Raw genomic sequence first — 9,406 nt, 5'->3', positions numbered from 1 at the left:
CACCTGCGATCCCCACGACAACAGTCTACGCCGTGCCTCGGCAACAGCGGGACCGCTGCCAGCGGGATCGCGAGCCTGGCCGCTCTCATCAAACACAGCTAGGCGAGAGCGGAGCATACGCAGCGAGCAGTGATGACAGTGATGACAATCAGCTCCTCGAAAGCTGACCGTGCATGCTCCGCTCCTAAACAAACAACGTGTGTATCCCTCGAAAGCTGACCGTGCATGCTCCGCTCCTAAACAAACAACACACCCCCCGTGTGTATCCCCCGCTGCCAGATAGTGTGGGCAGGGAGGCACACAACGTCTGTAATGCCGTTTGCTCGCCATAGATATTAGTTTAGACTTTGACATATTCTTTTGAATGCTTGTGGACTGACAGACAACAGTAAATAGACTGACACATACACAGAGCGCTACTGAAGAGCAGAAGCTAACTTGCGCTCTGCCGGATGTGCTTTTATACTTCCTGGCGCTCACGTCACCCCGCTCGTGACGTCTCGCTGCTCCATTGGACTGATTTTACACGTGCTTCAGAACGCGGTCACGCAGGGGCGTTCCCAAAGCGAATCTCGATGCAGCTCGAGTTCCTGAAGGGGAACTTACCTTTGCCATTACAAAATTTTTTTTTTAAATAGAAAACAGTTATTTCAAATTGTAATAATTCTTCACATCATCAACCTTTTTACTGTATTTTTGGTCAAATAAAGGCAGCCTTGGTGCATTTTTCCAGCAACACTTTTAAGTTGTTAAAAGTAAAAATAATTTACAATATACAATATACAATATTATGGCTATACGATAATTAAAAGTGAATTTCTCAACAATCATCTCAACAATACAATATATACAGTATATAAATTGGGTATTAACTTTTAAAGATCAACTTTGAGTGCGGCAAAGGAAATCTTAATGTAAAAATAGGCAAATAGGTGACTGTGCACAACTAAATATGCAATATTAACTATAATACTGATTGAAAATATCCAATATCAACTAATTAGATATGAAAAAATCAGCGTCTGCGCCGATAGCCTAGTGGTTAGTGCGCCAACATATAGGTGACCCGAGTTTGATTCCCGTCTCTAGGTCCTTTGCCGATCCCGCCCCCCTCTCTCCACCCAATACTTTTCTGTCTGCTCTCAACTGTCCTATCTAATAAAAAAAGCCATAAAAGCCGGAAAACAATATATAAATATAAATAAATAAATCCACTGATAACCAATATGTTACTGATATATTTGCAATCATCATAGCCATTAAGCACATTGTCTCTCATCATTTCTAAGCACATTACACCAGTAATCGACCATATATTCTAATATCATGATGATAAGGTCTTATTTGTTTCTCTACACTCATGAAAGACTAGACAAAGTGCCAGGCCCAGCAATTAAGCACTGCAGTAGAACTGTATAAGATACAGTTGTCACCATGCATTCACTGACACCTCCTGTATTCGAACAAACCGCAATCAGGCAGCACATGCTTCACAATCAAGCATCTATTTTAAGCCAGACATAGGCATGCTACGAAACAACTGCTTTATAATAAACTTCAATAGACCACCATTTGCTCTATTTCAGCTGTTGTTCAGCACCATTTGCTCTATTTCAGCTGTTGTCTTGTCAGCCTGTACACCAAAGTCTATGCCGTGTGATCTGGAACTGATCTCCAAATGTTTTGATGTGCCCAAGTACATAAAGGGACATTGTAACTTCTGAAATGTCTTCTGAACACAAAGCATCAGTGTGACAGAAAAATAATTAAACAGAACATTGTTTCACGCAAATGACTGATCTCAGTCTCTAATATACTGCTCTGGGTTACTCTCTTGAGACATGCATGAAATATTTAGCATACAACAGGCTATTCTGATCTAAACACATCTTGTATGATATAGCTGATGAGGATGCCGCTAGTCTGCTAGCCCACAGAAGACCATAAATAGACTAGGTCATGAGACATTTGCTTACGTGTCAAAATGGGAGGGAGATGTTTATGGGAAGTGCCTGTATACACTCTGAACAGGACTTAATAAAAAAGCAGTAGGATGTCTGAATACCAAGAATACCATGAAATTAAAGTTCACCCTATGTATTTTTCTTAATGCATGTTGTTGATCTTACTGTGAATGATTCATCCATGCATGTTTAAATCTTATTTCCATGTCCGGAACTTCAGATCTACCTCCATCTAATCAATAACTGATGGATAAAACCAAGTCCCCAGCCAACATTTTTGTTCTTTTTTGATAACAAGAGATTCTGTCAGAAAGAAGAATTATGAGTGGGCTGGTACCAAAAAAACTTGAAAAAGGTGTTTACTTTTTATGTTTCTTGGTGGATGTAGTATGTCTGGGAATATATTTATACTATACACCTGTATACCTAAAGTACATACTTCAATAGTTAAGCAGTAAGATAGTCACTGAATTCAGAAATGTGGTAAACTAGACAAACCCTTGTTTCCTCACAGTTCTAGGAAATTCCGAATGCAATCTGAACAAGTTCAGACACTGTGGCCCTCTGAAAAATTTGACATAAATCTGCAGTGGAAATGAATACATAGTGGTCCTGAATCTGTTAAACGACCAGCATATACCTCCAATTCTGTCTTGATCTTAACCTAACTACTGTGTATTATAAAATAATTCAAGTATTTTGACATAATCCTCAGTCTGGAAGAACTGACTAAATCATCTTCCTTTTTCCTGGAAAAATGCCTAAATGAGAGGAACTCCTGGGGTGACTCGGTTTTTCTATCTAGATATTTCTTCCCACACCTTTTACAAGCACCAAAGATCCTTAGATAACATCTTAGCATGGAGTCAACATTAATTCTAAGCCTTGTTCAAGCTCCTGACTGCACCCTGTGTTTACCCAAAGAGAAAACAGCCTAACCAGAGACTGCACTGACTGTGTTTTATAGCCAGGCCCCATATTAAAGTACAAGACTTGTAAGTCTGTATACAGATGAACATGCAAGCATTCAAAGTCCGAGCTATAAAGGGTGTCAGACTGTTTTTATCAGATTGGTGTGTCTGATACTTCTTTGTCTAGTTCCACCGATTTAATGTTGAACAGCTAACAGAACACCTTTCTTAAGAAAGCAAACACATGCAATGCAGCACAAAGGAAATTCTGTGAATGTGTTATGAATCTGATGGTAGTATCACATGACAATGTTAGTTTTGTAATGCTATATGACATAATAAAATATAATTTGATACAATCCATTATGTGTTACTGTTCTTAAGTATATTCTTGAAGACATTTACATGTGTTTCTGAGTTGCAGGAGATGATGAGGTAAATAAAATCTGTGGCATCAATATCCCTCTCGCCTTTCTGTGGAGGCACAGTATGACCTACTCTCACAGTCCTCTGTTATTCTTGTAATCACTAGGTCTGTGTGTGTATAGGTGTGTTTGGATTACAACACCCATGTAGAAACGCTAATATGTTATCAGTCTTTGTGCTAGTTATATACCTGGCTACATACTGCAAGAAACAAAATGAACTGTTTTTATGTTTTTATTTCAAATTAGTGTTTTGCACAGGTTTCTGTGATGCTTATTTAGGGGTGGAGGCAGGGTTATGCCACAGAATATGTAATTAACCTGATGTACTGCAAAACAATGGAAATCTATGAGATATCCACACTAATATAGTGAAACAAACGTGTGTGTGTGTGTGTATTTTCCATGAAGAACATTTAACATCCATGGTAACTTTCCATTCCACAAAATGTTCTTTTAGACCTTTAAAATGTTCTTCACACTAAGAAGAGCTCACTTAAAGGTTCTATAGGTAACCACAAAGGTTCTTATATTGCTGCAAAAAAAATCCCTTTTTGGAACCTTTATTTGTAAGTGTGTATACATATTCTACAGATTTGTTTGTTGCCATCTGTAGCCAGGTAATAAGAGTAAACACAACTTCATAACTGTCATAAACATGACTTCTGCTGGAAGGTTGCAGCAGTTTTTGACAAACACTGAATGTGTTTCCTGAGGTGATGTGGAGTAACTTCCTTTTTCGCTACAGCATCTTTACCACTAAGTTAATGTTTGTCTCAATTGGGTGTGTTTCTATGGCAACAGATGATAAATGCACACAAGGGTCTGATGATGAGTAATCAAAAGTGGAACTATTACAGCGCATGACATGTTATTCAAATCTTTAAGTTCCAATATTGGCCATAGCCCTTTTTTCACATAACAACAAATTTACACTAAAAGTAGTCCAATATGTTTGCTTTAGATATTTAGTCATGTTATTGTTGGTTTCAGCACTTGAATGCTGAAACCAACCATTTTTCTACTCAGCTTAGGTTGAAGCAAATGATAAATCGATCCAAATATCAATATAGTGGGCCTACTCCTCTAAATGCATACGTGACAGCAGGTCAGAGCCGTTCTGCAGACTGCGCAATGTGCGCATTTCCAAAGATCCCGTTTGACCGCATAATAAAAAGGCGCATCCCAGAATTCAGAATCTCTCCATATATGGCTTTGTTTGATGAGCAGTTTCAGCGTTCAGTACGAAAACAGAGGTTTTGTAAAACGATGCGATATACAGTAGTGCACGGCCTACACATGCAGAAACGATTTAAACAGCAATGTGTTGGAGTTCTTGGCGTGTCCCGTAAGAAAGTGTCACTCCAGTGGAAACATTACACACACAGAGAAGCCTTTGTGGAAAGTAACAGTTCAGCGTTGTTTGCAGTGAATTAAATCGTCCCATTTCAGCTGTCGTCAATACTTTGTGGCTGATGAGGTTGGTTAAAGGTAAAATAGATGCAAGACTTACCTATAGTTGAATGACAGGGGTCTGTCTATAGCGGAGATACAGTAAATGCGATTGCAGAATATTGTATATGGGCAGGGCAACACCTCTCTGATTCAGACAGACTGCTTAAATAATCCTCATCAGGGGGTGATCCTGGCATTTAAACCACTCCCCTCCGACTATGGGACAAAGCAAATCACTGCCACCTACTGCGCCACGTGGATACTACGCTCAGTATTTTCCTACACAGTTTATCATTGTAACCCTAGTGACCTCCAAAATACCACAGTTACTAATGTTTTATTGCTCACTTGTCTGTGTGTGTTACTTTCCAGTCATTTTTTATTGCATTTGTAGTGACTGAATGCTATAGTGTGATAATGGTTCAATAACATGGTACTATTATACTCTTCAAATGCTAAACAATGTCTTCATTTTGTAAACTACAAAATAAATTAATTAATAATATTCAACATTAATACAACAGTCTACAATATAGAACAGATGCTCAGTGCATACAGTAATTACTTAGTTTCTTCAGGTGTGTAAAAGGTTGGCCAAAGACAAAGAAATGTAAATATATATTAATTTGTATTAATGTTTAAATATAATGTAAACATTTTTGTATTTGTAAATATATTGTAATATTTAATACTAAATATATAATATATAATTTAATACATTTAATATTTATATTTAATAGTCTGTAAATATAGCAATATGCCAGGCTCACTTCCACTTTTTTTGTTTTTAAGAGCATGCAAGGATGGAACTAGTTCAATGCAGTATAATTTGACATTTTGAATGAATGCCATTTACAATATTAATATAGTCTCCCTTTGGTGGTGGTTGGGAGGAGTAAATTCAGCAAATATTCAAGTATATTTCTGCTGTGGTTGCAATATTATAGAGCACATTTTTAATTAATTGTGAGAATGAATTATGTAATACTGTACTAGTTTGGCACGTTAAACACGATCTTCCCACCCCTATCCGGAATGCTGAATCCCTGACAATTTTCAAGCGACAGCTGAAAACCCATCTCTTTCGAAGCTACTTGACTTCATCATAAAAAAAATAAAAAAAATAAAAAAAAAAACTCTCTCTCTTTATTTATTCCTTCTCTTTCTAGCTTGTACTTATTTGAACAATGTCTAAGAACTTGGTATTACAACCACTTCCTGTGTCTGTTTGCCTCTTAAGAAGAATCGCTTTATGTATCCCCCAATTGTAAGTCGCTTTGGATAAAAGCGTCTGCTAAATGACTAAATGTAAATGTAAACACGTCTTGTTTTGTTTTTAGCCGCTAGATGGAGACATTCACCAACATGTAGGATTTTTCTGTGAAAACTGAGTTTGCCTGAACTTTTGATCTCCGATCTTGACAATGACCCCAACTAGCATAGATGCCTCTCTTTCTTTAAGGATGAACAGGGCATCAAAACTACATCGAAATGAGCCAGTTCTCAACAACAGTCTCTATTATTCTCTATAACCCAGAAGAAGGTGATTGTCAGAACTGACTATAAATTACAAGCCACAATGAATCACATTGGTAAGTCGGATCCTGCAATGAACAACCTAATGATTCATTGAACCGAGAACTGTCTCTTTTGAAAATGCCAGATTCGTAATGAAGAGAACAGTTGATTGAGCAATGACAGCTGAAGAGAACCTAGGATGTGGTTACTAAAATAGCCGACTAACAGAAATGTTAACAAATAAATTGACCTACATATTCCTTGAATTTATTCAATTACATTTTTTAAAGGGCGGATATCGTCCTCTTTTGGAAGACCAAACAAAGTAGTTTCGCTTTCACAACGAAGCACACAGCGTCTTCAGGATATGGCAGCGGCAACAATACTACAGTGAGAATCAAAGTTACGCCTTCTTTCTTTGCGTGAACATTTGGGCGGTGTTATGCAAATCTTCCCACAGAGCGACGGCCGTTTTAGGTAGGTGTGGCTGACTCTTAACTTTTATAAAGAATATCTCTTTGGATTTGAGACTTTAGTCTTTGCAACTTTACAGATCTTCTTTATGCACCAAGAGCTTGTAACACTCCAAAGAGAAAGGACAAATTGAAATCGCATCATATGACCCCTTTAATATACAAGACAGCGTTGATTTGAACAAATACCATTTTTTTAATTAAAACATGCAAACCTTTCAGCCTAAAGATGTTAATTAAATGCAATAGTAATTTTAGTATTGTTGAATGTATAAATGTGAAATATATTTAGGTTGTAATAATTAAATTTTATTAGCTGAATCATGTCCACAACAAATAAGCAGTTACAATAAATACAATACATCAATTAAAATAAATCTTACTGATGAAACTTAATTGGAAAAAAGGGTAATTAACAGTTTTAGTGGACATTAGTGGAGTTACGCCAGGGACTACGTGTTGACGCAATGATGTAACCGAATGACGTAAAGAATCGCTGAATCGGTTATTGATCCGAACAGTTCGAACGAAATGACTCGGAATTTCCATCAACAACCCTTGCTGTGTTCACACTACACAGTCATTCTTGAGACATGGGACAAAACAGGTCCAGTAAGGGTAACTGCTATTAGGTGTAAAAATAAAGATATTTTCAATTTTAAATAGATATATAGAATAATAATAGAATGTATTTAACACAATGATCACCTTCAATTTAATTTTCTCATTATTATACCAAATCTGTGTTTCTTAATGTCCTCTCACTACATCTAAAACGGTGTGTCCACAGAGAAGGGTTCAATCATTCATATGCAATAAAATGGATAAAAATGTTTTTTTAATGATGAAAAAGAGCTTGTTTTATCAAAAGCAACACTTAATAATATCTCCTATCAAAGCAAGGTTGTTTTTTTAATGACACATGCATGTTTCATAAGATTTTAAAGTTGCGTCCCCACTTTTTGTCAACACCGTCAGACATTCAATAAAATGTAATAAAATCAGGGAATATTGGGGCAGCTGTCACTCTAAAGGACCCTCTCGCCACAGTTCACCTCTGCAGCGTACATCAGTGTCAGACAGGCTCTGCTAAGTTTTAGTTTTGACAGCGAATCAGGTTTCTTGCTGCTAAATACAAACATTTTGGAGGCAAAAGACTAAATATAATATAAATATGAATTAAATCCGTACATACAAACAAAAATGAATGAGAAACAGAGCCTACTTTTTTCCATCGCGTATGTTTATCTAGGCTGAGAGTAGAATGATCACATGAGCTCTACCGTCTTCTTTCCTATTGGCTGTCGCTCCTGAAAGTCGCTCTTCATTTGCATGAAGTTGAAGGATTCTGAACTTTGTCGCGCCGCTGGACACGCCCCATCTGTGCATGAAGTTGAAGGATTCTGAACTTTGTCGCGTCGCTGGACACGCCCCATCTGGTCGCCAAGACGCCAACGGCCGCTGTCGCGCTTGTCGCCGGAAATCCTTTAAAGGGATAGTTCACCCAAAAATTCTAATTCTGTCATTAATTACTCACCCTCATGTCATTCCAAACCTGTAAGACATCCGTTCATCTTCGGAACACAAATTAAGATATTTTTCATGGAATCTGACAGCTCTCTGACCCTCCCATAGACAGAAAAGATCCTTACACGATCAACGTCCAGAAACGTAGCAAGGAGATCGGTAAAATAATCTATGTGACATCAGGGGTTCAAACGTAATATTATGAAGCTACGAGAATACTTTTTGTGCGAAAAAAAAAAAAAACTTTATTCAACAATTCGTCTCCTCCACATCACCCTACTGCCATTTTGGAGAGTATCCACTGAATGCAAACAGCGTATGTTGTTCTGTGTCAGCCGCGCCACACGGATACGTTTTCTATGTTGTTTGTGCTTTGATTTGAACGAAAACAACGTATCTGTGTGGTGCAGCTGACACAGAACAACATACGCTGTTTGCGGATACTCTCCAAAATGGCACAAGGGTCGAATTGTTGAATAAAGTCTTTTTTTTGTTCTTTTGCACACAAAAAGTATTCTCGTAGCTTCATAATATTACGGTTGAACCCCTGATGTCACGGATTATTTTACTGATCTCCTTGCTACGTTTCTGGACGTTGATCGTGGTAGTACCCTTGCTGTCTATGGGAGGGTCAGAGAGCTGTCAGAATGCATCAAAATATCTTAATTTGTATTCCGAAGATGAACGGAGGTCTTATGGGTTTGGAACGACATGAGGGTGAGTAATTAATGACAGAATTTTCATTTTTGGGTGAACTAACCCTTTAATGGATAGCGGCTAGCCCAAGTTGAGCCAGCAAAGTAAAAGTTAAAGAACATGTGGGTAAACTATTTATGGAAGTAACTATAAAAGATTATAGACGTGCATTATCGTAAACTTCTAAGTCCTGCTAAATTCATTATGTGCTGTACGGTATAATTATTTAGACGTTCTGCTCTTTCCTCGCGTTAGTGGGAACGGAGCTCTGGCTCCAGTAACCGACCGGGCTGTGGCGCCAAAGTCATGACAGACAGCATCAAAACTGCTGTTGAAAACCGCGGGAAAATGAAGGGGATCTGAAAGAGGCTCTTTGTGAAACCCTCCGCTGCTGTCGCCTTATTGTCTGTCAGATTTGCCGATCTAGCGACGGTGTC

General features: G+C 38.0%; 1 protein-coding gene across 2 annotated transcripts in view; it reads right to left on the bottom strand.

Moving 5' to 3' along the window:
* LOC107686887 (gelsolin-like) overlaps positions 1-4,932 on the bottom strand; it is a 22,188-nt gene extending 17,256 nt beyond the window's left edge. For both annotated transcript variants that reach the window (XM_016484031.1, XM_016484032.1), the window contains exon 1: positions 4,814-4,932. The gene's annotated coding sequence lies outside the window, so the exon portion shown is untranslated. The remainder of the gene's footprint in view (positions 1-4,813) is intronic.
* Between the last annotated feature and the right edge of the window lie 4,474 nt (positions 4,933-9,406).

This window comes from Sinocyclocheilus anshuiensis, unplaced genomic scaffold, assembly GCF_001515605.1.
Source record: "Sinocyclocheilus anshuiensis isolate Anshui unplaced genomic scaffold, SAMN03320099.WGS_v1.1 scaffold1339, whole genome shotgun sequence".
Lineage (NCBI taxonomy): Eukaryota > Metazoa > Chordata > Actinopteri > Cypriniformes > Cyprinidae > Sinocyclocheilus > Sinocyclocheilus anshuiensis.
Note: the sequence above shows the minus strand (reverse complement) of the source record. Positions and strands in the feature narration are given on the sequence as shown.